The 25,988-nt window shown below is 43.0% G+C and overlaps 1 protein-coding gene across 7 annotated transcripts in view; it reads right to left on the bottom strand.

Moving 5' to 3' along the window:
* Window positions 1-25,988, bottom strand: part of CUEDC1 (CUE domain containing 1) — a 117,369-nt gene that overhangs the window by 36,440 nt on the left and 54,941 nt on the right. For 3 of the 7 annotated variants that reach the window (XM_034752487.1, XM_034752489.1, XM_034752490.1), the window contains one exon: window positions 8,945-9,044. The exons of the other annotated variants lie outside the window; for them this stretch is intronic. The gene's annotated coding sequence lies outside the window, so the exon portion shown is untranslated. The remainder of the gene's footprint in view (window positions 1-8,944; window positions 9,045-25,988) is intronic. 7 annotated transcript variants of the gene reach the window in all.

Raw genomic sequence — 25,988 nt, 5'->3', positions numbered from 1 at the left:
TTAATTGTTTTGTTTTTGAATGCATTTATTTTTTGTACATAATTTTACATTTGTAAGTTCAACTTTCATGATAAAAGAGATTACACTACAGTACTTGTATTAAGTGAATTGAAAAATACTATTTCTTTTATTTTTATAGTGCAAATATTTACAATAAAAATAAACAAAGTGAGCACTGTACACTTTGTATTCTGTGTTGTATTTGAAATCAATATATTTGAAAATGTGGAAAACCTCCAAAAATATTTATATAAATAGTATTCTATTATTGTTTAACAGCATGATTAATTGCGCGATTAATCGTGATTAATATTTTAATCACTTGACAGCCCTACCATAAACAGATTATATATCTCCTGCCTTTCATTTGGAGACACAGGGCCAAATTCATCTCTAGATTAACTTCACTGATTAATAGATTTACACCAAGGACAATTTTGGTCCATAATATACATTTTCAAAGGCTTTTTCTTAATTGGCAGTTGGAGAATTCAAGACAACTGTTCCAGAAATTGTATTTAATTACTAAAGAACCCAAATCAAATTATTTTAAAATAAAAATGTCAGAAGGACCTTAGCAAAACATCATGTAATCAGATTCAAAACCATTAGGCAGAGCAATAACCTCCTAAGTCACCCATGCATAACTGTTTGATTATCATGTGTATGTATTATGCATGAAAGTTATGTTCCTTATACTAACCAATTCATGTTAGCAATAAAGCTTCAGGCTTTTACACCTTGAGTTATTCTAAACAATTTAATAGGCTGCACAGAGTAGCCCAGTATCCAAGCAAAGAACAATGACAATGCAGTAGAGATCCCTCCAGGGAACTGTACTAAGCCCAGCAGAAACATTAGATGGATGCACTTAATTTTGCACTTCTGTTTGAAGTCTCTTTTCAAAACAATGCCCTGTTCTGTAACTGATGCCTCATGGGAGCACTCTGTTCAGTAAGCATGCTAGGGTGCACCCATGTCCCCCTTTTTTTCTGTCTTATTTTGTATTCTGCATTGTAATTGAAATCAATATATTTTGAAAATGTAGAAAAACATCCAAAAATATTTACAATACATTTAAATTCATATATATACTATTACTGTTTAACAGTGCAATGAAAACTGTGATCAATTGTGATAAATTTTTTTAATATCGTAATTAATCGCGGTTAATTTTTTTAATCATTTGACAACCCTAATTATTTGTATTACGATAGTGCCTAGAGGGCCTCATTGTGCTAAGCGTTGTATATACACACACTGAGAGGCTGTCCCTGCTCCAAAGAGTTTACAGTCTAAATCAGTGATTCTCAACCTGCGGGCTGCAGGCCGCTTGTGGACCAATCAGCAAACAGTGGTGGCCCATGTGACATCCTCAGGGCCATACAGGTAGTATATATATTGCATGGATGTGGCCCACATAACACATAGAAAGCTACATATGCAGCCCACAATGGTAAATAGGTTGAGAACCACTGACCTAAAGGAACAAGACAAAGAGGGAGTGGGAGTCAGGAACAGCACTGTTCCCATTTTACGGTTAAGGAACAGGAGGCACAGAAATTAAATGACTTGCCCAAAATCACCTAAGAAGTCTGTGGCAGAGCACAGAATTGAACCTTTTTGGGAGGCCCAGTCCAGCACCTTAGCCATAAGACCATCCTCCCTCTTCAATGAAAAAAATGGGATCTTTGTTTATATGCGTTCATCCACCCCCTCCTCAGACGAACACCTAATCCTAGCACAATAATACACTCTGTGCCCCACCTCCACTAGCTCTTATCAGCATTAGGGAGCCAAGCATAAACTCAATGTAAACATGGTTCCAACTGAGAACATGTCTACATTATAACAGCAACCATGTTGGGGGGCAAGGGCACTGTTGCATGGTTGTCCTCTGATACAGTTACATATGGATTTGTACTGCAACGCAGATTGGACCGAACCATGTTTTAACTGTATCCGCAAATATGGCCAGCCTTGCACCATTTAACCACCATGCGGTAAATGGTCCTTCAATTCAGCGATGTTTGCAGCATAGACAGGACATTAGAACACACGGCATAAGGAAGGCTCTAGTGCAGCGTTTCTCAAACTGGGGTCTGTGGACCCCTGGGGGTGCCCGAGGGTACTCCCCAAGGGGTCCACGGGCCACACTGATCAACTCCTCCACCTCCCTCGTCTCCTACCGTTCCCTCTATCTCCCGGATGTTACTGAAGCCAAACCAGGAGATTTTAGGAGCTAAAAGTTCAGCCACGCAGCGGGTCTAAGGCAGGCTCCCTGCCTGCCCTGGCCCTGCGCCGCTCCCGGAAGCGGCTGGCATGTCCCTGTGGCCCCTGGTGTGGGGGGGTCTCCGCACGCTGTCCCCACCCCAAGTGCCAACTCTGCAGCTCCCATTGGCCACAGTTTCTGGCCAATGGGAGCTGCGGGGGCAGTGCTTGCAGGAAGGGACAGCACGTGGAGCTGCAGCCAGAGAGATGTGCCAGTTGCTTTCAGGAGCTGTCAGAGATAAGCGCTGCCCAGCCAGAGCCTGCACCCCCTCCCGCACCCAAACTCCCTCACAAAGCCTGCACCCTCCACACCCACCTGCACCGCAACTGCCTCCTAAAGCCCACACGCCCTCCTGTATCCCAACCCCCTGCTCCAGCCTACTGAAAGTGAGTGAGGGTGGGGGAGAGCGAGTGATGGATGGAGGGGGGAATGGAGAGAGCGGGGGGCAGGAAGAGGTGGGGCGGGGACTTGGGGAAATGGGTGGAGTGGGGGTGGTGCTTGGGGCTGAGCGGGTTGGCTTGGAGGTCCCTGAAAAATTTTAAAGCAAAATGGGGGTCCTCGCATCGCTAAAGTTCGAGAACCGCTGCTCTAGTCTAAGCACCTGTGGGACTAGAATCTGGGACCATCGAGGTTCTGGGCTACCAACACTTACACATTGCCATTTGGAGCTCATGCTGGGTTTCTGCTGGCTGGCCCTGTAAAACTAAATACTGTCTGAGCAACTATGAAGACTATCCGCTTCTGCTCCAGACCTTGCATTACCATGAACCTTAGACTCTGGCTCCTGACCCCAGTTCGTCCACTACTTGCTTTCGGTCTTTAACCTGGTGCCTGACCCTGACTTCCTGGTATCCTGACCTGGCTCAACCCCAATTCCATTACATGTCTCCTGCCTGCAACTCAGTGCCTGACCCCAACTTCCTAATACCCTCACTTGGCTCGACCCTAACTCCATGACATATCTTCTTATCACAGCTTGATAACTGACCAGTGCATGTTGGCCGCCCCCAGCCTGGCCTTGACATCTAGCACTGTAGTTGTGTGACACGATCCATATTGGGGGTGGGCTGCGGGGAGAAGACACATTTTCCAACACCGAATTCAGGGTAGTGGGGGCCTTGCTGTCTTTGGCATCCAATGACAAATGCGATACTTCTATATCTCCAAATAGTTGGTGGTTGTAGGGAGTTGTGGGTTCCCATCCAGCAGGCAGTCAGTGTGTAGGGGTAAGGTGGGTGGGCTGGCTGGGGAAGCAGGAAACATGGAGAAGGGAAAGTGACTTGCCCAATGGCAAGGTTGGAAACAGAACCTGGATCTCCCAGCTCCGGGTCCCTTGCCTCTCTCCAAACATAATATAAAAGGACAGGGAGGTGCCAATATGACTCATGAGGAATATCAGTAGAACTTCCTGTAACACATTACTACTCAGTCAAGTTCTGCTCCCAACCAACCTGCCCTCCCTAACCTACCCCCAAACCTTCCCTGAGTTCTGGCCCAATATAGCAGGTTAACAGCAGGGCTCTGAAAATCAGGGTTTATGCAGGGAAAGTAAGGAGGATGTTTTGTTGTAAAGTTGTTCCGGTCATCAGTGCAGACAGCAGTACAAACCATGTCCTCACCCAGTGTCTGATAGGTCAGCCAGTGATCACTGAATCTCACACCAAAGCACCTACCCTTTAGCAATACGAGCTGTATCCTGCACAAATCTTTGGAGAGAGATGTGCTTACTGTGAACAAACTTTTCTACATGGGAAAGCACTTATTACTGGGCAAAGCCAGACATGCGTTAACTGTGACATTTCACAAATGTATTCTTCTGCTGGAATTCCTCCTGCTTTTTGAATTTAACATGCTGGGATTTTTTCATTTCTCACATTCCGTCAGATTTATCAATTAGTCTTCCACCTATGGTACGAAAACAAGAGCATTCAGCCTTGTTAATGTTGCTGATTTATGCTGGATATATAGGACACTTTTCCACTAATTCTTTGAGAAGGAAGGTCCCTGTTTGGATTTTATTTTTCTATGGATAATCTCTCCTCAGACTGTTGCCCTAAATCTAACCTAAACTAATTTGTTGCCTTTACAAACCAAGGCCGAGGTCCTGCAACTAGAACCATGTAGGAGGATTGCCTGCACCCACACTGATCCAACTGCAGGATTGGGACCTAAAATTATGACACGCATATTAATTATTATTAATAGACCAGGACCCCACTGTGCTAGGTACTCTACAAACTCAGAACAAAAAGACAGTCTCCGAGCCAAACACCTAACAATGTAAATAGTACAAGAGACAACAGATTCATACAAATAGTCTGAGAGGGAAACAATGCAACAATATAGTCAGCATGATACACTAGCAGACTACTTGTTGTCAAGTTTTTTTCTAGGGTTCATGGCAGAGAACAGAGAGATTGTGATGTTAATTTCAATGAGAGTTAAGAGCCACTCAGCATCTTACAGGGCTTAGCATATACTTTGCAACTTCTACCCAAAAACTGAAAAGAGCTTGACAAATGACAAGCATTACATCTCAAGTATTTTGCATATGGGGAAACTGAGGTAAAAAGTTTAAGGGACTTGATACAGACTCACTGTGTGATCTCGGGCAGAGCCAGGAATGAAACCCAGTCCTTATGCCTTCCATTTCCCTGCATTAGCCACTAGACCATATTTCTTTCCCCTTGTTCATTCAAAGGCATTAAGTCATGTAACTGTAGACAGAACCCAGGCCTGCATGTTTGGTTGTTAACCTGTTCAACATGTAGCAGTTACTAAGAGGCCTGTCCTGCTTCACCATCTAATTATCTGACTCCAGAAAACAGCAAAGTACCATGGTGCATAATCGCAAGAGAGTGGAATTCCTTTGTCAGAGAAACCGTGGTAACCGGTGAGGAAACATACATTTGCAGTGTTACATTCTGGCCCCTGGCTCCCCTTCACACTTACATTTTATTTTAAACTACCAAAACAGTCACAAAGAGATTGAGTGCAGTCCAGAAAACCTAATGTGCTGATTAGATAAAAATACCTATTACAGATGTTTCCAAAAGTAATGAATACTAAAGAGAAATAAAAGCAGTGGCGAGCCAGGATATCAGCTATGATGTAGTAACTACACAAAGTGCTACGAACACTTTGATCTCTCAAGTCAAACAACAACAAAATATCTCATTGGTGCTCCCACCTGCTAGGCTGATGGTATCATGTCAATTCACATTATAAGCCAACACATGATCATTATGCTTTCCTGATGTTGGTGAAAGAAAGGAAAAAGTAATAACAGAGTCTCTTTAAACCCACCTCAGAAAAAAAATGAATTGGTGGAAGCCTCTTCTTCATGAACTGATTACTAACCTCTGACCAGGGAACAACAGGAATCTAGCAATGACCCTACCGACACTTGTGGTTAAACTGTTGGAATTCTGCAAGGGATCTTGTGTGCTATTCTGATCACCCCATGAGACACAAAGAAGGCCATTCTAAAACATGGCAGCTTATTATAAAGAACAGCTTTGTAAAGACAAAAATGCAATTGCTACAGTCTTAGAACCTCAATATTCCAAACATTCTATAAAAGAGTATCTTTTTTGGTTGTTTGCTTACCAGAACTTAGTGGTTGTCAATGGAATTCATCCTACAGGACAAGTGGAATTTTAAGCACCTAGAACCACACAAAGAAAGAGCAAGCGACCTCCATTGATTGGGTGTTAGTCTGCTCTTTGGAGACAAGGGAAATCTACAGCTTGGTTTATACGCCATGGCAAAACGCATATGAATATGTCACTTGAAGGTACATTCAGACCACACTAGCCACTGCTTAGAATCATCTAGTCAATTGCTTGCCATACATGTGTCTTCATACACTGGGCCAAATCCCATGTTCTTACTAAATCTCTGATCCCCAACATTTGTGGCCACAGTCTGCCCACATGGAACAACTTGTAGGACAGAGACCTCAGGATTCACACATTCCTTACTAGGACACAACTCCCATTCATGTCAGTATTTAGCCCCCAGCTTAGGAAAATGTTCCTGTTCAGGAAGGAGCCTAAGCACGTGTTTAAGTTCCAGTGCAGTCAATGACACTGTAGCATATGCTTAAAGTGAAGTACCTTCTCTGAATTTTTTAAAAATTGTCTTTCTGAGCGTGTTTCTGTAAAAAGGGGCCCAGTGGTAAACTCTTTATTTTAAATGTATCTTAAACAAAGCCAGTTGATATTATCTGTCTTTGTCATACAGGGGGATCTAATTTAGTATCCTTTAAAAATAGCAGTAAATTATGAGGTTTAGCCTTGTTTAAAAGATGCTATGCCTGATGCAACTGTAAAAGGTCATTTAGTAAATAGAGGTAGGATAAAACAAACCCTACTCACTACCCTTCTAACCTGTATGGTATTGCAGGGGGGAATTATTTTGGGGAACTTCTATGGCCTGTGCTATACAAGAGGTCAGACTAAATGACAACAATGGTCCTTTCTGGCCCTAGAATCTATGAATTGCTGCATGCCTAATACTATCGGTGCTCAGATAAATTATTTACATTGTGCCAGAGGTCCCTGATTTCACTGATTTCAGTTGGGTGCTCAGCACTACTCAAAATCAGGCCCCATGTCAGCGAGAGACCAAGTCAGCTTGTTCAAATATCAATTATTCCTTTCCAAGGGAGCTGTTAGTCAACATGATATGGGAGACTGGGACAATTCATCTAAATTATAGTCCACAGTGCATAGCATGTCTAAGTGCAGTAACAGACTGATTCTGGTCAGAATATTTTTAAAATTAGGTATGTGTACAATATGCTATACGTCAACAAGGCTCTACAGCATGTCTTGGTTTGAACAACACTAAGGGATTGCGGTATTCAGCTATTTCCAAAACCATGGATGACACAATACACTGTAGTTTGGAAAAAATTTGCTGTGAAGTCTGTTTCAGTCTGTCAGTGATGCCTTTGAAGAGAAGTATTAGACAGAGCAGAGATGATACATTTTAACCACAGATCTGTGCCTTTTCCCTCATGTGCCCCTAAGTTTATATATGTACGGGGCCACAATTTGCAGTGATGATAATCATGGTTAATTTACTGTAAATCCATTAAAATATCTTTCTTTATTAGCCCGTGCACTTCAACAGTACCTGTTATCAGAGAATTTCAAACCACTTTACAGACACGGATTAATTTAAGATCACAAACTCTCTATGAGGTAGGTGAGATCTTTACCTTTACCAATAGTTATTTTGGGGTATTTCCTCATATTCTGTTTGTTGACACTTCTTTATATCGCTTGTTTGTTGACAGTCTTCTTTGTATTTCTTGTTAAGGAGCAAGTACAGTAAAGGAATACTTGGAAATATTGAATACAAACCAGCTAGACTGGATGACAGCAATCAGAGGTTGTTAGAATTACTGGACTACTGATCATTATTTTTGTAAAGTCAATGAAGCACTGGGGAAATGTCAGGAGGTTAGAGAAAGTCAAAGGTTATGCTGATTTTCCAAAAAGTAAAGATGAGCGCTCTTGTCCATTACCAACCTGTCTAACTGCTTTCTCGTGTAAAATAATGGAACGAATAAAAGAAAAAACACACTCACTGAACAGCTGGAAAACAACGCGCAATAAGCAGTATAGATTTTTACAGCTTCAATGGAAACATTCAGATGTAGAAAGTGGACGTTTTTAGGTACTCAAATGCTTCAGTTTGTGATGCCGGAAATCATATGGTGTGATATTATTTGGTAGCTAGAGCTAGGTACTGAAAGTCAGAACTCCCGAGTTCTGTTCCACTGTCTCACCATGGACAAGTCATGTGGGCTGAGATTTTAAAATTCACCTTAGGGGATTTGGACACCCAAATCCCATTAAAATTAATCCCACTATGCCTTAGCTCAGCCTTAGCTTCTCTATGCCTTAGGCTACCCATTTGTAACATCAGGACTGTAACTCTTATCTACCCATTGTCCAATCGTTTCAGGACCTCAAAAATTCTTTACAAACTTTTATTATATCCCTATTTTACAGGCAGAGAAAGCAAGGCACACAGGAATTACATCACCAAAAGAGTCAGTGACAAAGACAGCAGTGGAACCCAGGAGTCATGGCTCCCAGATACCTAAGTGCTAATCATTAGACAGTACTGCCTCCTACACTCCCTTCCTCCCCCAGATATGTCCTACTTGGCAGTAAAGAACCTGGCCTATAGGTCACTGTATCCAGCCTGTTAAGCTGACTCAGAGAACAGTATGGACAAATTATGCATTACCTATGAACCCTCCAGAGCCTTAGCATCACAAAGAAGCTGAGGTTGGGGACAGCTATATCCCAGACTCATTAGTGAACAGTGGAGAGATATTAATCTAATGGCAAATTATATTCAATTATGGGAATGTCTAAAAGTGCCGGGGAACCAGTTTTTCTAGCTCGCCAAAGAACAAACAATTCTCCTGGGGCTGTTTGCATCTGACTCTAAGTGCCACTATGTGCTGACGAATGAGAGCTTCAATAATGCAGAGCGAGAGCATCTGTGATGGCCCTGCAGGCCGTCTGAAGTGGCGGGGAAGTGAGACAGCTCATTTTCACCATCTCTCAGCCTCCAGTCACGCGGGCTTTTGCGTTTGCCAGTCAGGAAAGGCAGAGGGCACTCAGAGGAGAGGGAGATGAAACATACCAAATGCACTGGAGAAGAAATGGAGTTCACAAAGACATCCACGTGCTAAGGGGGCGGGACACATCTCAGCTCATGTTCACAGTACAACAGGGTTGAACACCTGGGCAGAATGGTAAGAGAGAAATCTGTGAAACATTGGAAAAAAACCTCTCTTGCCCCCAAATCCCCAAAACAGTACTTAATATACCAAAACAAACCCATGGAAATATCTTTGGATCAGGAGAGAAAATAAACCTGTGAGGGTTTTTACATAAGGTTTCATTAACCTGGTGAAGGAGGGTACTATGAATGGACCCTGATTAGACTTAATGGGATAGAATTTACCATTGGAGTCAATGGGGTTACTCCAGGGATGAATTTAGCCCAACAATAATACTTTGTAGTTCCATAGCATATTTCATCCCGCTATCTCAGAATGCTTTACTAACAGCGATTAGCTCATGAGGTACATGTTCTTACAGCCATTCACAGGTGGGGAAACTGAGACTAAGAAAGGCTAATCAACTTGCCCAAGGCCACATGGTGAGTCAGTGGCAGAGACAAGGGCCCTGACTCCAAGTCTTCTGCTCTAACCATTGGAGCAGCAACCCAGAGCACGAGGAACTGTTCTGTCACATCAAAGTGCAGGGGCAAAGGCAACAGACAATATCCCCAAGCTTCAAAAGCCTCCACGTTAGCCTGCTCTCAACAAACTTTTCCTACCATCCCTCACCCCACCCACTTTTGGTTGAGTAGCTGGATGAGCTTCAAACTGTGTCGCAGCACGAAGGGGGCGTGCCCAGAGCTCCAGAGGGGATGGAAGCCCCTGCATACTACTCTGCCAGCAAAACAAAGCCACAAAAGCAACACCACACCAGCTGATGTAGCCCAAAGAGGGACATATAAGATCGCCAGTCTCCTGCCCCGCATCCCAAAGAGCAGGGGAGCGGGAACCAAAGGAGCCTCACCCCTATTTAATACTTGCCTGTTTCTTCCCAAGCTAGACCAGTACTGCCTCAAAAGCCAAGTAACCTTTAAATGCTGCACTTGCTTCTTAAGATGAGGCTCTGAGCCAATTTCTCTTTTCACGTACACGTTGACTTCAGGGGAGTTAATCCTGATTTACACTGGTCTCAGTGAGATCAAAGTCAGACCTCATGTTCCTAAACTATACATTAAGGGCAACATTCACCCAGGTACAGCAGGCCAAGCGTAAGTCCCTTTGGGGACTTCGGGAGGGGCCGGGCAGTGAGCCTCCTGGAGGGCAGAACACTGGTCAGCATCCACCCTTTCCATGGGAACTGTCAAATCTAAGCTATGTTTGCATTTAGACCAGATGTCATAAATAGTGGAGTCCTGGACCTTAAGAAGACTAGCACAGGGGTGGCGGTTGGGCCAAGAAATCTATCTTTTGTGCAGCTTCCTTCATATAACCATTGAAATTGTTGCATGCAAGATAGCTGTAGAGCAAGGATGGTGATTGGCTGAGTTACCTCTGTTATCACAATGGTCTAAGACTTTTGGCCTGGCAAAGATACACGCCTTACTGTAACTATATACCACATGGGTGTAATTCATAAAGTCAAAACAGCTTAGAACTTAAAAACTGGGTAACGGACTGTGAATCCCGGTGATGACTGAACCTGGTGATATTTTGAACAAAAAGAGCTCTCAGCCATGCTTGTAGCTATTTCTATTGCTTCACACTGACTCAGCAGACATTCTAAAATGACACACAGAGTGGCAATCCTGGAATCCTATTATATAGATTACAGGAAGGCAGCATATAGTACTCAGGGGTGTGTGTGTAGCACACACACACACACACTCTCAGAGTTCAGTCTCATGGCTGCTCAGAGCCTGCCTCTGTTTTTCATTTGCCCCTTGCTCCCAGGAAAGGATTATCCTATATTATTTATCACCTCACATAATATCACATGACTCCAGAAGATAAAGCTTTCAGTAAAATGCCAAAATAGACACCTGATGCCTTTTGCTTCCCCTATATCTTGCTAGGCTAGTCTCTAACTTGGTATTCTTCTTATAGCTCCAGTTCCTGGAGCCAATTTAAAACGGGAAAGATGAAACCGTGTCAGTTTCTCTCCCTCCTGGCTGCACAGCGCAGTTTGCAAGCATGATCCTTGGTAAATAAAGAAGACAAACAAAATAGAATCCACTTTTGATTTTTTTTTTTTAAAAAAACCCTCATGACTTTTAAGCCCATCTCATGATTTTCTGAATGCTTGGGGTTGGCACTGCTAGATACCCAAAGCTACACACTTGACAGGTCACAACCATACCAGTTCCTTTTACCCCCGCCCTCCCTGTACAGAAAACCTGAGAAGTGATATTACAGCAAGTATCACACTGATCAAAGGAATACAGAAAATCACAATTCCTTCCAAACAGGTCCATTTATTTGTCACAGCACTGCATTCCACCCAAGGAAAGGGAAGGGGACTGGCAGATGGTTCGAGTAAGATCTCATTAGCTAATTCAATTGTTTTTGACACCCCTTGGAAGAGAATGGTTCATTACCATGCAAATGGAAAGCGCCCTCCATTCTCAAGCTTGTTGCCATATAGCACAACGCAATATTATGATCCCAGAGATTTATATTGCAAGTGCTGTTCAAATGGTGAAATCACAGCAGGGTTAGATCTCGCAAACATTTTCATGCACTTTGTTCTAGGGGGTCATTTTAATACTCTGGGGCGCAAGGGAGAGAGGATAGCATCTCTCTGTATTAACAAGATAAAACCTACTATCCTTTCCTGAGCACTTCATTGGTTTTAAAATCCAACAGGTAAATTGTTCTAGCAAGCAGACAATGCATGATCTCTGGTTCAGGAGTGGGGCTAAGGATCATGACACAATCCAGCACATTTTGTTTGCCCCTCTTGCTGTTGTGAGACCAAATTCACTACCACAGGTTGACAAGATGTTGCTACTGCCTTCCTGCATGGAACTGGTGTTGATGTGGAACCCGGAAGTAAGTTATCACAACACAGGAAAGAAACTCTCTCTTTTAATAGCTGCATATTCAAACCGAGCAGAGTCAACACAATCATTTTCTAATGCTGTTATTCTACAATCAAACCAACTGCATAATACCCACAGGATTTCTAGCTGCAATAATAAATAATAATCATTTGCTCTTATATAAGAACTTTCATGTGAAAAATCTCGAGGGGGGAAGAAAAGAAGTTATTCTAGAAAATGCCCAAACACAGATCTGCCTGATAGACTGACAGGCTGCTTGGGAGGCATGAGGTTCTGCTTGTGTCAAAGAGCGTGTGCTTGCATCTAGCTCACAAAGCACTACAATTTTAATCCTCTATCTGGGTATTTATGTGGCTCTGTTGCTGGATTATCCAAATGTCTTCCAAACACGTACATGCCTCACAAGAGTGCTGCGAGGATGACCACATTAAGGATTGTGAGGTACTCAGATACTACGGTAATGGGGGACCTTCAGATAGATAGTATTTAAAAACAGAATTAACAACAATATCATAATTTCTATACATACAAGTGTGTATATAATATACATGTGGGAGTAGAAGTTACTGAAGTCAAAGAAATATGAATTAGTTTTGCACTTAATTCCGTGAGTGCTTCATTCTGTGCCTCTTCTTATCTCTTTTGGGAGGGAGTTCCACAGTCTAGGTCCAGCTGCTCTGAAAGTTCTTGCTCCAGAACTCCTAAGTCTCCCTCTCTTGGTAGGCAACTTTACTGTTCCAGGGGAATGCAGCTGTCATGGCAGGTCATGGATGGAGGGGAGTTCTCTGATACTGCTAGACTCAGTGCCACACAGGGCTATACATATCAAAACAGAGACTTTAATTTGGATTCTGCATTGAACGGAGAACCAGTGCAGCAAGCTGAGTGCCGAGGCAATATGTTCCTGGGGACCTGTGGTGCTAAACAACAGGCTGCTGAATGTCTGTACCAGTTGGAGCTTTTTCAGGTTGTGTGGGTTCATTTCTAGATATAAGCTTCTTCTATCTCTACGTACCACCTACAGATATTTGCAAGACATTCCTTAGTCTTTACATTTGCCTGTAAAATTAATTTTAACAACAGTACACGCTGTGAGGCAAATCCACCAATATCAGCATGAAGAAAAAGTATTTTTTTTAAATTGCTAGGTGTTTTATGTTCTGCTGATGAAATTAAACTGAGCCTTAAGAAAAGAAAAAAGTAACAGATACACACACGCACATACAATAGTTGCTTTTTCACTGACTTATTTCATCCAAGCCCAGGCTTGAAGTTGTGTTGTGTATGTGTAATCAGAGGGAGAATACAGTAGCAACAATCCTGGCTCAAGCAGCCTTCAGTGTCATCTTTTGATACCACTGGACAAGATGGGGCGAGCTCAGTTTCACACACTGAAATATAGCAACGTGCTGGTTGCTCTCCAAATATCTGATGATAAACTGACCATAGGCAGCTTCTGTTGCACAAGAATAAATTAGTGCATGGCTGCCTGTTTGAATTCATTAAGGTTTAAATGGTTGCCACGTTTTCTTCTCAGGACTATTACCGGATTATACAGATGGGCCCCAAAAGTTGGGCTTGGCAGGTGCTGTTTTAAAATGGTTTACAAGGTGTGAAAAACACAATATTGTAACCTTGTGCAAGTTCACCATGAACACTTCCGGCTCTCCCCTACTCCTGACATTAACAGATGCTGATCATATGTGCAATCGCATTCCTAAGGGCTGGCACTCTTGCAAGTTTAAATCTAATAACATTCAGTTCAATTCTGCTCATTAAGGTAAAGCAGAACCACTAGTTATTGGTACCTGTCTTTCCCTTGGGCAACTGCTGAGATACCTGCTCGTTTGGCAGCCATACAAATTAAGTATTGTGACAATTATCAGCAATCAAATCTTACATTAATACCTCACTTTCCATCCCAAAGGCACACAACACACGTTTACAAAATACAGCTCCTATATGTAAGAACTGCTCTCTTCGGTGAAATTCAGCCATGTCCATAGTGAAAGGTGGCAGATGTTGAACAGCCCATGGCAGCACTATGCAGTGTTAGAACAGGAAACAAAGAATTCTGCATTCTGTTGAAACTCTATGGCCTGACCCAAAACCCACTGAAGTCAAGGGGAGTCCTACGATGGGCTTTGGACCAGGCCCCTACGGAGTTTTATGGCAAGCAGAAAGCAATCACACCAGCTGGAATTTGGCTGGCCACTATGACTAATTCCCATACCCTCCAGGGAAAGAACTGTAGCATCTTCAAATGACGAGAAGTGATTAAGACTGTGGTCTTAATTTTCATAGGAAAAAGAAGCACTGCACCCTGAAGCACCAGGATAAGGCATTGCATCAGTACTGTCCCAGGGAGACTAGGGCCATGTACCAAACCTACCTGAGACTGCCCATGTGTTTCTGTCCATTTGGTTGGCCTAACATCTCCATTTCCCTTTCAATCTCATTCCAATGTCAGCAGCAATGTCCCCATAATTTGAAGATCAACTCCAATACGTCTGTTAGTCTATAAGGTACCACAGGACTCTTTGTCGTTTTTTACAGATCCTGAACACAAAACTATTCCACGCTTTCTGGACTACGAAAGATGTACTGCACTCCAAACTCTTCACAAATACAAGGCATTAAGTTGCCCAACGTACTAAGCTACTCAGGATGGGGATTTTTACAGGGTCTGCTTATAAGATCATTAGTACAGTCAAAACAACTCCAGCACTTAGACATCACTTTTCAAGCTGCATTCCACAGAAAACAGCATGGATTCCTTCGCAGCAGAAGAGATCTGATTAGACCACCCTACTAGTGTTTGGAGTACTTAAATAGTAGTAATGGGTGGCTTACCCGAGATCACTTATTCATGGATGCTTTAAAAACTCCCGCACCCCAATCTGGGTCTATGCTGGTTATGTGCTATGTATGTATCTTGTGAACCTTATACCCAATACTTGTAACCTCTCATAACTTAAGCCTGACCCCAGATGTACAGTATCTTCCTTCTTAACTTGTGTAAATTTGATTTTAAACATTAGCTTTAATATATTTGAAATTGACCCTGGGGCTGAGCTTCCACAGGCAGCAAAATTCTAAGTAACTGCAACTGGGAAACTGGCATTCCTCTTTTGTATTAATAAAAGGCCCAGGAACTAGCTGGTGTACTGAGGCAGAGCAAAACTATGGTCTCATTTACCCTCTGACTGATGACAGCAGGGCTGCACACATTTAACTGATGGCACAATTTGGCCCACTGTGCCCATCAAGTAACGCGCCACCTCGCTGTGTATTACTGACCAACATGATAAGCAAAAGATATTCTCATTGTCACCATAAAGTAGGGCTTAGAAACTGATCAGAGTAATCCACGGATAGGTTCACCTAGTGTATGTTTTTGCAGAGAGACCTGGCACTGGGAAGAGCAATTAAAGAAAATTTAAGCGTGTTAATAGCACTTCATTTCTGTTGCCCCTTTCAGCAAGGGATTTTGAAGCAATGTGCAAACATTAACTAATCATTCCAACAACCCTCTAAAGTATTTTAATAACCATTTTACAGATCGGTGAACCACGGCTCAGAGAAGTTAAGCAGTTTGCGGGATGTCACACAGGAAGAGACAGCTGTAAGTAGAACACAGAAGTCCTGGTTCTATTCTCCAGTCCTGCCTCACAGAGGCCATATTTACTGGTTCTCTGCTAGTTTATACTCAGTCTCCAGTCACATTCTTCCTTAGAGAAGACACACAATGCGTTGGCAGTAACAACTGGCACTCCACAGAGATGTTGGCAAAAATACAACCGAGTTGGAGATAATTTGTTAAACTGAAAAGGTAGAGTTTACCAAGAAAGCCCGGGGGTAGAGGGGAGGAGCCTTTATCTTCATGTGAGATTAATAAAAGCATATTCAACAAATATGTTTGGGGTTTTTCCCCCCTGCTCTCAGGAGATTTGGTAAGCCCAGATCTCTGTGTCTGCCAGTGCTATGCAGCATGTTTCACACATCTGGCAAAAGAAACCCAGGCTGCTAGGCTGGCCAAACAGAATATTTTAAACTGCAATTAGTAAAAGGTTTACACAGCCATGGTCCCTTTTTACGCTACAGAGGAGGTGTCTGGGAGTCCTCTCTGCTAGCTTCATTGGCAAAGTCTGTGTATAGAGGACCTACCACAATGGTCCATGATTGGAGCTACTGTTTACTCCTGTTAGTCCTGAAGAGCCAACATAGCTAAAGGAGAATGAGCTGAATTCTCTCCTGCTTTGTGCATTTTCAATAACATTAACAGTTACTTTTTGAATGCAGACTCCTCACTACTGTGATGGAAGAGGGAAGAGCCCAAGAACAGTTGGATATTTTTAGAAACAATGCCTAGTGTTGACACAGAAATAGGCTAGATCGTCACTGTCTCATAATAACCAGGCTAAAGGCCCATGCATCAGCATATGTATCATTCTACCACAACAGAACCGTGACCATTTTTCACAGTCCACATACAGATGTGGCTGGTTTTGCTATTCAGATGGGGCCTTCAAGAATCATCCTTGGACCTGATTGGCAATTGAAAAGCACTCATCTCTAGGCCGCTGTTTGGTCTTCTACACAGCCGATATTTCAATTGTCTTGAATGGATTTCCTAACAGCTTGAAGCCGTTGGCAAACACACCCCAGCTTTGAAGGAAGCTTAGATATGGGTCAGAATTTTCAAAGTCAGCCTCCTTCCTCTCATGTTTTGGTTTTAAAATTCTGATACATCTATTATGGATCTGGGAGGGTGGAGGAGTTTGTGATAAATCAGGAAGATGAACAAGGTGAGAGACCTCATGGAAACAAAAGCAAAGCAATGGTATTTCTCAAAGGGAAGGGAAGTAAGCAGTATATTCCATTTCCACCTCCCTCAATTTCCCCAGGCACCACCTCCTTTCCTTTCACTTATCTGAAGGAGAACATGATTCGTTCCTCAGTTTTGCCGAGTTTGTGGGTGCATCCTGCTTCAAGGTTTTGTAAGGGAAGAGCCGGCAGGAAGCAGGGTGAGACATCATTCCGAGCACTTGCTCAGGCCCAGCTGGATACCTGAGGGAAAAGCAGCACTGGGCTCCCGAAAACAAAGCTTTGCAACAGGCATTATTGGCAGAGCAGCTCATGTTTGAGAGAGCCACGCCAATGTGACAGCCATTATGCTCACACACCCAACCCATTTTACTAAGAACAGGGGGCAGGGGCATAGGCTAAGATCACATTGGTGACATCTATTTTACTGATTTATGGATCATCTAGCACACCTATTCTGCGCTCCTGTGAAATGGGGAGAAAGGATCTTCCATTTTTACCTGGTGAGCTCTCACCAGAGGAAAGCAGAAGGAACCTCAAAGCACAGCAGATGGAACAGCAAAGGGCTCTCTCCTACTAATGCCTTGCAGAGCGAGTATTGGATTGTAGAGTCCTGGTGCAGAACTCAAACCCACAGCATTCTGAAATGGAGCCAAGAGCGTGACTGACTGAACCATAAAGAAGTCCTTAATTACTGACACTAAATGGAGGAGAGATAAGACTTCCTTGGTTTGAAGGCACATGTTCTCCACATACACGTTATTTGAGTTGTGGAATTACACTGCAGAGTTGTGAACTTATCCAGTGTGTGAGAGTTACGTTGACTCTACATAGCTGATCTTTATCTTTGGGAGATGAGGCTGGTTAATACCTCCTGGGATTAGATCCTCAACATCTGACTACATTTGAAGGAGGAGGCTGACCCTGGAACTTTCAGTTGTCTATTTAAGGATAAATTACAATTCCATAAAGAATAAAAAGGGACAGAGCCAATATTTCAAATGCCAGCTCCAGACTAGGATAAATGTGATTAACTTTCAGAAGGGCCTCAGAAGTTACCCCTTGGTGGACTGGAAATTGGTGTGATGAAAGGAAGAGGCCAAACACAGTGCTTAAAGCCTCCAAGTTGTGCATACATGAATGACTTCACTCTCCAAAATCAAGATTTCAGATGTCCAGAATGCCATATGTGAGCAGTTAATTATCTTGGCTGGTCTGCTAAGCTGGTAATTTCACCCTGGAAAAACAGTCACTCAGCTCGAGGGGGAGAGGGGACAGGGTGTAGTAGCCTAGATGAAGCAAGGGAACAGCTGTAATAGAGGTGTGACCAACTGTTTACGGGCCTCCAAACACAGGGAAAAGTCTTGGCTTTAAGGGCAAATAAGAACATTCCAGTCCCAAGCATCCGCTGCAGCTCAGACAACAGATGGAATCGCTTAAACTCAGCGAAATGAGGCCAGCCTTTTTCCCTCTTCTACTGCCATATTATACTTGTAAGTTATCTCCGCAAATATGTTCCAACAGCAACTGTGCTATTTACAAATGTAACGGGTTAGTTACTGGGACAACGTCCATTTCATCAGCCTTATCCAGGCACACGTAGACTTTCTATGTTCTTGCTGCATTCTATATCATCCACAAGCTTTGCGAGTTACATTGCTAACCCAAAGTAGCTGATCTTTTCTCTGTAGGAGTTGAGAGCATTTCCAGGATCAGACCCTTACTGCTATACTGGAATACTCTAAGAGCTGATACAACGTCAATGGAAAGAGTCTTGTTGACTTCAATGGGTTTTGGATCGGGCCCATTGCCAATATTTTTCAATTTATTACAACTGCTCCTCTTATGAGATGTTGGGATTTAGCAGGAAAGCCAGGGAAATTCTCTCCTTACCCCCCAGCGCACCCCAATATCCTATTTGTGCCACAGGTCAGCAACAGTCAATATCTTCCCAACCAAGGAATACATTTTTTTCTCCTCCTCTAGATGGTTTGCTGTGCTTGGCATGATCATTTGTAAAGTCTTTACAACACGTTAGATATCCACTGTAGTACAACTCTGTGTTAAACGCTACTTATTTCTCTAGTGAAGACAGGCTATTTGACTCAGGCAGCAGCGTTGAGACTTGTCTGTGGCTTCCCAAGTGACACGTTGAATTTTACGGATAGGAATTTCCTAAATAAGTCACAGGGGAGTCTGTTCCATCAGTAACATAACTCACTCTTCTCCAGCTAGCAAAGGAACATGCAGCCTGCTTATCTTTGCATCTGAGGCCCTGAGTCAATGACGCAGCAGCTCTGAGCTTTCATTCATGTGTATTTAACCATCATGTTGTCCTGTGTACTTTATAATAATGTAATAGTGCTTTGCACTTACAGCAGCACTGCAGGATTTCAAAGCATTTTCTGCAAACATTAATTTAGCCTCCTTTAGAGGTAGATGTTATCCACATTTTACAGATAGAGAGAGGTGAAATGATATGTCATCAAGGTCACATAGCATGTCAGAAACACAGCTCAATGCTGAATTCCAGCCCCATGCTCTAACTATTAAACTACACTGCTTCCCAATAGGAAGGAGCAGTGCAAGTGGCATGTACTCCTCATTCAATGCTTTAAAAAAATTCTCTCTCCTACCTCCAATCCTGACTTCTTCAGCAATTAAAAGGGAATGAAAGACAGATCATCACATCCCAATGTTTAAAGGGTGGGAGAACACAAGGGCCATTTTAATTATAGAATCTGAGACGTACGATGCTGCTTACACAGATGTCTGCAAACGTAAATTTGTCTGGTGCAGACTAGGATATGGCTACCCTCTGACACATTAAGCAGTTAAGGGGATAAGAAATAACAGGCTTCCCAAACACATTATACTCCTCCAGTGTAGGAGCTGAAACAGACTCTCTTTGCAATGACAGCAAGACGATAGGTTTTTTCCCCTGCAAAGAGGGAGACATACCCATAATGTGCAACATTTAACAGTCTTTCAGCAGCCTGCTTTGGAGTAATCTGCCCAGTTTGGACCTCTGAGGACGGGGAATTGTAAGGCTTTGATTTTATCCCATCCAACAGGAAGTGTACAAGCCAGGTAGCATCTTATTACGATTTGTATCTTAGATTTTATATCAAGTGCAAAAAACATTCATTAGCATAACATTGAGGCTACAATTTTAACCACACAATCGTCAGAAAATGCAAGAGTTCAGGTTTCTGGAGTAACCCCATCCCTAGCTGCACCCCTCAAAACCATTTTGTAGTTGCCTGGATCTGCACTAAACACAGTTATGGTTAGCCGTACACAAAGAGCCATCTACTGGAATGACTCTTGTCTCAGATCAAAGAACAACCAGACAAGACAGAGCAAAAGTAAAGTCTCCAGAAGAGAGGGCACAGTACATGTCCTTCCTGCACTGAAGTGAACACAAAATGGCTGCCTGAGATTTACGCAAAGAAAAACAAACAAACGGGTGTAACAGTTCCATAACTAAATTGTCTCTATACAGAGATCCACTTACTATAATCCCTGGCTCACCCACATGCTCACCTGCTGAAGTGAGACATATTAACCTGTTGCTGAGTTCTCCTCTGTGGCATAAAGGACGATGCAGATTCCCCCTGCTCACAGAGTCCTCTTACTGCTGCTTCGTCATCCACCAGCCTCTCTGGGGCATCAGACACCAGCAGCTTTTAAACTGCTTTTAGGCTTCACCCACCCCCTGAAGAAGTGGTGGAATTCAGACCTTACTATCCAACACTCTCTGCAGTCACCATACGATTAAATAATGTCAGCACAGAACAGAGGCCCACTGTAAATGGTACAGAGCCCTAACAGCACCCATTAGCACAGTAAGCTCGGTTGTTTCTATCACATCAAGTGGCAATATGGTTGATTACCACTGTGGACCTTGACAAGGCTCTCTGCAGAGGTGGTATCATCAGGGCGCTGGGTACTACAGGACATTCCATTCTTGCTCCACTCAGCAGCACAGCTTTCCATGCACTATGGAAACCATGGGAATGGTCATATGAAAGGAGGGAGGAGCCATGGCCAAAAGCAACTTTACAGAGTGGAGGATAGAAAAGACAGGGTAAGTAAATGCTGAGAAACAACTCTGCCTAGATGTTCTCTGAACCCTATCGGAAGGCTCAACAGCACACTGTCGTTGGCAGAGGAGCAAGGAAGCAGGTCATAGTGCTAGAAGGATGGGGGTCGCCCAGAACCATGTAGATGTATGGCTTGAGTGTATATGACCTGAGAAGATTGTGGTTCTATTTTATTCTACATGGGTTCTTATACTGCCCTCATCACCAGGATATCTGAACACCTTGCATAAGCAACACAACTAACATCTGTTGCATGTGATTTGTTCTCACTCTCCCCCACCCCGTGGGGAGAACTGTGCGTGCAGCGTAGTGCTTTGTTTTGGGTAGGGTTTTGGAATTTGCTTTTCAAATGTCCAAGCCGCTCTGTGTGTGTGTTAGAAAAGCTCAGTCAGAGACGTTCACCTTGCACCTGGAGCAGAAGATGGGGAACTTTGTCATGGCACCAAGTAATTGGGGGAGTTTGTTCCACAGTGCCAGATCTGCCCTCAAGTAAGCTGTGTCTCTGGCACAGATGAGTTTTACCCTTCTGGTACAAAGTGCCATGGTGCTGGAGGAATGGAGCTGATGACCCCCATCCTTATTCTGGAGCTTTAGGCAGTCTTTTTGATATCTTCAATGGCCTGGGCCCAGGATAAGGACCAAGTGCATGAACTTTATGCTGGCTTCCCATGGAATACTGAATCGAGAGCAGAAGGCAGGTTTGATGGGTTTGTGACAGCCTATATTGCTGGGGATACATGCTGCAGTGTTCCGTACAACCTGAAGTTTCCTAAGGGCTGATGGCTTCATGCCCAAATATACTGCATTGCGGGAGATGACAACGCATCTATAACTAATGCCAAGTCATTGTTAACTAGGATGGGATGGAGTTCCCCAGCCAACTGGGGATGGCAAAAAGCAGTACTTGTGGGTGCTGCTATTAAGAGATTAGTTTCAGCAAAGAATCCAGGAGCAATCCTAAGCCATATACTGAACTGACCAATTATGGGCACCTTCAACCACAGGAGACTGCATCGTGGCTGAAAACTCTTCAAAGTCCTTTCCTCTGCCCACCAGCATCGCCTCTGTCTTGCTGGATGAAGATGAACCTGAGCTGTTCTTCATCCATGAGCGGATCTCACAAGCACTGGGCCACCTTGGTGGCAGTGGTATAGTTGTATGTGGTGAAGGATAGAGCTATATGTCACCTGCATATTGCTGGTGCTTGAATCTATGTCCTCCGACTAGTCATCTAGTGGCTGCATGTAGACGTTGAATAGGACCAGAGAAAGAATCAAAGTATGTCTGCAGTCCTTATTTACAGATGCACAGGTGACAGGTCATGCCCACTGTCACCTTTGACAAGCTGCCTGTGCTGCATAAAGGTTGGGATGGTGTTACCGAGGCACATCTGAAGATGTGCTTTCAAGGATCCTTTCCAGGCTAGGAGAACATATGGCTGGTATGGAGTGCTCATACACAGCATTTAGGAAACATTCAGTTCTCCTGGCAACAATGAGCTTCTAGCCCCATATACATTCCATTTCATTCTAGGACCAAAAAGCAAGGTCTAACTGATCCCATGTTTATATATCCAGTCAGGCAGGGGCACGGAGGAATGTAAATAAAGATGGATGGACAGGGCCAGAAGCAAAGGAGTTCTTAACTAAGGCCTCAATCCTACAAAGATTTATGCCTGTGAATGTAATGGGAATACTCACATGCATAATTCCAGATCAGGGCCTAATTGTACATCCCTTGTCTTTGTGGCAGAATGAAAAGCAACCACGGAAGGAAGAAAAGTCCAGAATACAAGAATATTTTTGGAGAGACACTGGCCAATTAAAAATATTTGCCTATTCTATGGATTTTTTTTTTTTTTATTAAACCATACATCTAATTTTCTTTTCACCATTTGTTTCCTTTCTGTATCCCTCTCTCTTTGGACAATGAAGATAGTCCTGTCCGCCCACTCTAATACAGTCTGTCTCACCGCATGCAATAGCACAATGGTTGGGCTGTAAAACACTGTATTTAAACCCAAACAAAAAATTCCCCTCCCTGTTTTCATAGATTTTTAAGACCAGAAGGGAATATGATGATGATCTATAGTGACCATCTGTGCATCATAGATAGGGCCCTATCAAATTCACAGCCCATTTTAGTCAATTTCATGGTCAGAGGATTTTAAAAATTGTAAATTTCATGATTTCAACTACTTAAATTTGAAATTTCAGGGTATAGTAATTGTAGGGGTCCTGACCCAAAAAGGAATTGTGGGGTGGTCACAAGGTTGCGGTACTGCTACCCTTACTTCTGCACTGCTGCTGGCGTCCACGTTGCCTTCAGAGCTGGGCACCTGGCCAACAGCTGCCACTCTCTGGCTGCCTAGCTCTGAAGGCAGCACAGAAGTAAGGGTGGAACTCCCTTTTGTGTCAGGACCCCCAATTTGAGAAACGTTGGTCTCCCACCATGAAATCTGTATAGCATAAGGTAAAAGCACACAAAAGACCAGATTTCAGGGGGAGATACCATATTTCACATTTTTCATGGTCATGAATTTGGTAGGCCAGAGATTTTACCCCGTGATAACTGCATTGCACCCAATAACTTGTAGTCCTACTAGAGCATCTTTTATAAATATCTGTTTAAAACATCCAATCATAATTTAAATAAAATTCTGAAAACATTTCCATGAATAAGATTGTTGTGTGTTTGTTTTTTTTTAAATTCGACAATCTACAGTTTGGGTGTAAACTATCAGACAACCTCTCTTTAGACTGGATGTGCTAAACCATTGATAAAAAAAAAACACAACCCAGCTTACGCAAAACTGTTTAGAATGCTCTCCCATCTCCCAGACTCTTATAAAATGGTTTTCTTATGAAGGAACTAACAGTACCAAGTTTTAGCACAGCAGCATTTATAATACAATTAAAATTAGGTTTAAAAACTAACTGATTGTAAGCAAAAATTATAGCACTTTCCTCTACCAAATTAAAAATGTACATTTCATGGGAGTAAAGCAGAGGATCTAGCCTTTGTATCCTATTAATCTTTCTAAAATATCCTCTCTTATTTTTCAGTTTCACCTCAGAACAATGTGCATGCACAAATACCAGGTTTTGCAGTCTGGGAAAACTGCTTGCTATCAAATCCTTTTTCATGGAAACAAAATAAGTACAAGAGGATCTCTGTTAATGCTCTTTCCATCGTATATTAAAAATGCAGGGTTTAAGCCCTTTTTAAAAGTAAAAAGCAATCATTTTAAAAGTGAAAGGATACCCTGTTCAAGAATCCATATCGTGCACACACCTTTGCAAAAAATAAATTACAGAATCTTACCAGAACTTATCATGTAAAGCTCAGACCAGGGCAAAGGAGAAAATACAGATGATTATTGAAAACTGTAAAGCAATTCTGGTCAATGGAGTGCGTGTGTGTGTTTCTGAGTGGGAGAGATTAAGGAGACAAGCAAACAGATTTAGAATGTGTACCAGAATGAAGTGAAATACAGCTTGCATCACAACATAAATCTGCATACAGCTGCTTATGGGAACAATGTGCGAGGGCTGCATCTTCCAGCCTGAGTGTTAAGGGAGCTATCAGCATGCCTTCAGAAAGTACCCAATTTACTCTCAGTACAACAAAGATCCTGATCTCTCTTGATATTTCACATGCCCAAATGACCTAACAGTAGAAGATCCCTACCAGGACCACCAGGAATTCCAAATTAACCATGACTAAATTTGCTCTATGATTTCAGCAGAACGATCATACAGGAAATGTTGCAAGCATTAAGCAAAACACAGTTTAAGGTATGTGTAAATAAAAAATGTACATTAAAACCAGCCAGGCTGGCAGGATTTATTCTGAGCATTAAACGAGCACCTACACCCCAAACCAGATTGGGGCTCCATTCTGATGGGCTCTGCACAAAGGGACTGTAAGCTCTTCAGGGCAAGAACCACCTAAATGGATATGACAGACATAGGGTGGGAGAAGGAAAGTATTCTCCCAGGGGACAGAGGCACAGACAGATTAAGTGAGTGGCCCATGGCTACAGAAGGAGTCTGTGGTACAGCTGGATATCTCCCCAGTCTCCGGCCAATACTTTACTCAGAAGACCATTCTTCTCCTTTGATTTCATCTTGTATAAAGGCACAACCAGGAGTGTGAGGCTGACTACAGCAGAGGGAGAACACAGTCCAGGAGGACTCAAAGAAGAGAGAGATGGTGAGCCCCCACTATTCTATGCTAATAGCTCCATTCTCTCTCACATACATGCACACAAAGCCAAATGAGGCATTCCATCCACACATGCTGCTCCATTCTCTCTTTCTCACCAAGGACTATTAAGCATTCACCTGACATGCCTTCCTCCCTACATTAATGTTGAGAGCACTTCACACCACAATCCCCAGATGTTATTAGCAGGGAAAACAAAATAACCTGCACATTCTGCTCCAGCAAAGTCAAAATCCAGGAAGCGTCTGAAAGTACTCGTTATTGACCAAAACCACCTGATCTCCACGGATAGCCAGGAAGAGCTCAGCTCCTTGCTCCACACCTGCTCAGAATCACTGTGGCAGCAAAAACAGGTCCAAAACAAGTGGGGAGATCTTCATTTATTGGGTTTAACAGTTCTGATTTCTCCCACCTCCTCATCCCGAATGAAAACGAACTGGACATGGCAGCAGCAGGAAGCAATGAGAGTAGAAATTAATTTAACGGGGAATGCTGGACAGGGATCTTTGTTCTCTAGCAAGATTCAGTGGTTAGGAAGGAGGTGGGTGTGAAGAACTGTGAGCCCTCACACACCCTCTCCTATGGTCTTTCACCCCTTTTGGAGGAAGAGCTTATAGAAACTATGTAGCCAGAGAGATATAGAATGCCCTTTGCTGGCTGCCTGCCAGGCATGGAGTAAAATAAGAATATTGGCTGTACCACTGTGGGGCAAAAAACCTCCTAACATGAAATCAGCTTTAAATTTATTTACTTTATCCCATCTTATACCCGAGCACACAGGGGAAACCATAACCGAGACATCAGCAAGCCACTCTGTGTTCACCAGCTTGGCTTGTTTTTTTGTGCGGACCCTGCAGAAACAGATTTCTCTCACTAGGTACATATGGCCTTATTTTTTAAGA

The sequence above is a fragment of the Trachemys scripta genome, chromosome 18, assembly GCF_013100865.1.
Source record: "Trachemys scripta elegans isolate TJP31775 chromosome 18, CAS_Tse_1.0, whole genome shotgun sequence".
In the NCBI taxonomy this organism is placed as follows: domain Eukaryota; kingdom Metazoa; phylum Chordata; order Testudines; family Emydidae; genus Trachemys; species Trachemys scripta.
Note: the sequence above shows the minus strand (reverse complement) of the source record. Positions and strands in the feature narration are given on the sequence as shown.